We start from the raw sequence: 4,544 nt of genomic DNA, 5'->3' as shown, positions 1-4,544 counted from the left end.
ATACTTCTCAATGTTGTCCATAGCGTGTCATGATCCACACAATCGAAAGCCTTTGCGTAGTCAATAAAGCACAAGTAAACATCTTTCTGATATCCTCTGCTTTCAGCCAAGATCCATCAGACATCAGCAATGATATTCTTCATTCCAAGGCCTTTTCTGAATCTGGCTTTAATCTCTGGAAGTTCATTGTCAATGTATGATAGCAGCCATTTCTGTATTACCTTTAGGAAAATTTTACTCGCATAGGATATCAAAGAGATTCTTCGAAGATTTTCGCATTCCATTGGGTCACCTCTCTTTGGAATAGGCACAAATAAGGATCTCTTCCAATCAATCGGCCAGATAGTTGACTTCCAAATTTCTGGGCATAGATGAGTGACTGCCTCCTATGCCACCTGACTTTCTTGAAAGATTTCAATTTTTATTCCATCAATTCCTGGTGCCTTGTTCTTTGCCAATTCCTTCAATGCACCTTGGACTTCCTCCTTCAGTATCATTGGCTCTTGATCATATGCTACCTCTTGAAGCTGTTGAACATGAACCATTTCCTTTGGTACAGTGACTCAGTATTCCTTCCATCTTCTCTTGATGCTTTCTGCATCATTCAATAATTTGCCCAGAGAATCTTTCAATAACGGAAGTCGAGGCTTGAATTTTTTCTTCAGTTCCCCCAGCTTGAGAAATGCTTAGTGTGTTCTTCCTTTTTGGTTTTCTGATTCCAGATCTTTGAACATTTTGTTGTAATATTTGGTCTTATCTTCTTAAGCTGATCTTTGAAATTTACTGTTCAGCTCTTGGACCTCCTCATTTCTTCCATTCGCATTAGCATCTTTATGCTGTAGAGCAAGCTTCAGAGTCTCTTCTGACAGCCATTTTGACCTTTTCCTTCTTTCTTGTCTTCTCATTGACTTTTTGCTTTCTTCATGTATGATGTCCTTGATGTCATCCCACAACTGTTCTGGTCTTCAGTCTTTAGTGTTTAATGTATCAAATCTGTTCTTCAAATGATTTCTAATATCCGGTGGGTTATATTCCAGGTCATATTTGTCTCTTGTGGACTTGTTTTAATTTTCTTCTGCTTCAGTTTGAATTTGCATATGAGTAATTGATGGTCTGTTCCACAGTCTGCCCCTGGCCTTGTTTTGACTGATGATATGGAACTTTTCCATCATCTCTTTCTGCAGATGTAGTCAACTTGATTTCTATATATTACATCTGGTGAGGTCCATTTGTACAGTCATCTCTTATACTGTCTAAAGAAGGTATTTTAAATGAGCAAATCATTGGTTTTTCAGAATTCTATCATGTGTTCTCCAGCATCATTTCTATCACAAAGGCCATATTTTCCAGGAACGGATCCTTCCTTTTTCTCTATGCTTCCAACCTTTGCATTCCAATCACCAGTAATAATCAATACATCTTGATTGCATGTTTGATCTATTTTCACATTGAAGATGTTGGTATAATTCTTCTATTTCATCCTCATGGCTTTAGTGGTTGGTGCGTAAATTTGAATAATAGTGGTATTAACTAGGCTTCCCTGTAGGCACATGGATATTATCCTATTCCAGACAGTGTTGTACCTCATGACTGATCTGGATATTTTCTTTTTGATGATGAATACAACACCATTCCTCTTCAATTTGCCATTTCCTACATAGTAAACCATATGATTATCAGATTCAAAATGTCCAATACTAGTCCATTTCAGCTTACTAATGCCTAAGATATTGATGTTTATGCATTCCATTTCTTTTTTGACAACTTCCAAGTTTCCCAGATTCATACTTCGTACATTCCATTTTCCAGTTTTCAATGGAAGTTTACAGCTGTTTCTTTTCATTTTGAATTGTGCTCCATCAGCAAATGAAGGTTCCACGGGCTTTTCTCCCATGAGCTTTACTCCATTCGCATTATCACGATCAAGTCTACTTTGAGGAGTCATCTCTTACCCAGTCACATTTTGAGTGCCTTCCAACCTGCTACATCTAAGATGGTGGATCAGGTAGACGTGCAGTGAGGAGCTTTGTCACCAACAACACAGATTACTGGCCCAAACAGGCTCAGGGAATGGTGCTAAACTCTGAACCACATATAAAGGATTATATAGAAGATTGGAAGTCTGACCACTATGGGAATTTGTAGCAGAATCAAGAAATCCATTGCTTTCTAATTCAAGATGCTCAGCTACTCTCAGAACCAACATCTTGGGAAAGTCCAAGTGGGGGAAGGATCAGAACAGCCATGAATTCCTAACAGAACCACAGAGATACAGGTGTGGACATTCTTATTTTTTAGTATCTGTTCACAGGTCTCTCGCTGTCTCTGCACCTCCATTCTGGTAACTAGAGGGGGTGTCTGAGTGAATGGACACCCCATCCCCACCCCTTGGTTCTACTATGCATGCACCAGATCTCCTCGAAATTTAAAGTGACAGTTTCTACTTAAAACCAAGCAGCCACCATTCATCTGTCAGTTTGTCATACTGTGGTAGCTTGTGAGTTGCTGTGATTCTGAAAGCTATGCCTCCAGTATTTTAAATACCAGCAGGATCACCCATGGTGGACAGGTTTCAGATGAGCTTCCAGACAAAGACAGACTAGGAAGAAAGAGTGATAAACTACTTCTGAATATTTAGTCACTGCAAACCTTATGAATAGCAAAGAAACACTGTCAGATACAGTGAAGGAAAATGAGCCCCTCAGGTTGGAAGGCACTCAAAATGTGACTGGGGAAGTGCTGATTGTAGATACAAGCAAAATGAATTCATTGAATATTTCAATATCTTCTCTATTTATATGGATGTTATTTATTGTTTCCATCATGAAGATACTGTTTTCTTTTCATTGATGTGCAGCCCATTCCTAAGGCTGTGGTCTTTGATTTTCATTTGCAAGTATTTTAAGTTCTCTTCATTTTCAACTAACAAGGCTTTATCTTCTGCATATTACAGATTGGTAATCAGTCTTCCTCCAATCCTGATGGCACACTCTTTTTCATATACAATATTGAAGCATTCTTTGGGCAACATATTGAATAATGCAGAAAGCATTAATAGAAGATGGAAGGAATGCACAATGGAAGGAACAGAGTCACTGTAACAAAAATAAATGGTCAGTATTAAGCCATTTCAAGAGGTAGCATATGATCAAGAGCAAATGGAATTGAAGGAAGACGTCCAAGGTGCATTGAAGGCATTGACAAAGAATAAGCCTTTGAGAACTGATGGAATACAAACTGAAATGTTTCAACAAACTGATTCAACACTGGAGGAATTCACTCATCTATGGCAAGACAGTTACCTGGCCAAGTGATTGCAAAAGATCCAGATTTGTACCCATTCCAAAAAGAGGTGACCCAGTAGAATGCAGAAGTCTTTGGACAATATCATTAATATAAAATGCAAGTAAAAATTTTGCTAAAGATAATTTTAAAATTGCTGCAACAGTAGAAACTTATAAGGCAGGTGTATCTTTGCATGGCTTACAAATGAGGAAACTGAGGCTTAGGGAGCATATGTAACTTGACAATTACACGCATAGAAAGTCGTAAACTTCTAGTGATCATGGTTTTAAGCACACTGTGGTCAACCAATCAGCATGGAAACAATTGTTGACACAGTTAAACTCCATTTCTCTCTGTATCTACAGATATTAAACCAAATGTCTTCAGCTGACAAAATCTGGTAACAATAGTTCAAGAATTTTATTCTATTCCAACTTTGATCAGTCATACAGTATCCATCCCCAAACTATCTTTCAGAAATGATTACATTCTGCTGTATGTTTATATATGTAAATATATATGTGCTCATTTCTGAGTAAGTGGAGATGTGCACATGTCTTGATTGCTTGTATTCTCATCATTGGCCAGAAGCCTTATAATGGGATTCCCAAAAGAAGTTAGCTTGGAATACAAAGACAGTCTGAGGAACAGGCAGCCACTTGGAAGGTTTCCAATCCCCATGCGAAATTAATCTCTTCTTACTTCTCTAAGATTGAATAATAAATGTAAAATTGTCTTGTCCCAAATTTGGAAGCAAATCTTAAAATGCAAATATCAAAGAAACAGAAACGTGGACTCAATTAAGTAACTATCAAATCCTCTTTGGGGATGGATTTTGATGTGCAGGAGAGGAGAGTTGAAATAGGTGACAAGAAGGAAATTACAGGACTAAATATGAAAGGAGAATAAACTTACTAGTTCACCAGGTGAGCAGGTCCTCTTTGATTGACCTTGCTGTGTAAATTCTCACAAGTAACCATGCCAACTCCATGAAAGCATTAAAGACACCAACACAGTAACTTGATTTTCATCAGAACAAAATAAACCAGTAGACCCTGCTTCTACGTTGTCCTCAGGACAGCAGGAGTCCTTATCGCACAATGGTTGGTTGGTTATGTACCCTAAAGTAGGTTCTAACTCATAGCAATCCAACATAGGGTTTCTGAGGCTGCAAATCTTTACTGGAGCAGAAAGCCTCATCTTTCTCCTGCGGAATAGCTGTTAGTTTGAAACAGCTGACCTTGAGGTTAGCAATCCAA

Source organism: Chrysochloris asiatica, unplaced genomic scaffold, assembly GCF_000296735.1.
Source record: "Chrysochloris asiatica unplaced genomic scaffold, ChrAsi1.0 scaffold00460, whole genome shotgun sequence".
NCBI lineage: Eukaryota > Metazoa > Chordata > Mammalia > Afrosoricida > Chrysochloridae > Chrysochloris > Chrysochloris asiatica.
Note: the sequence above shows the minus strand (reverse complement) of the source record.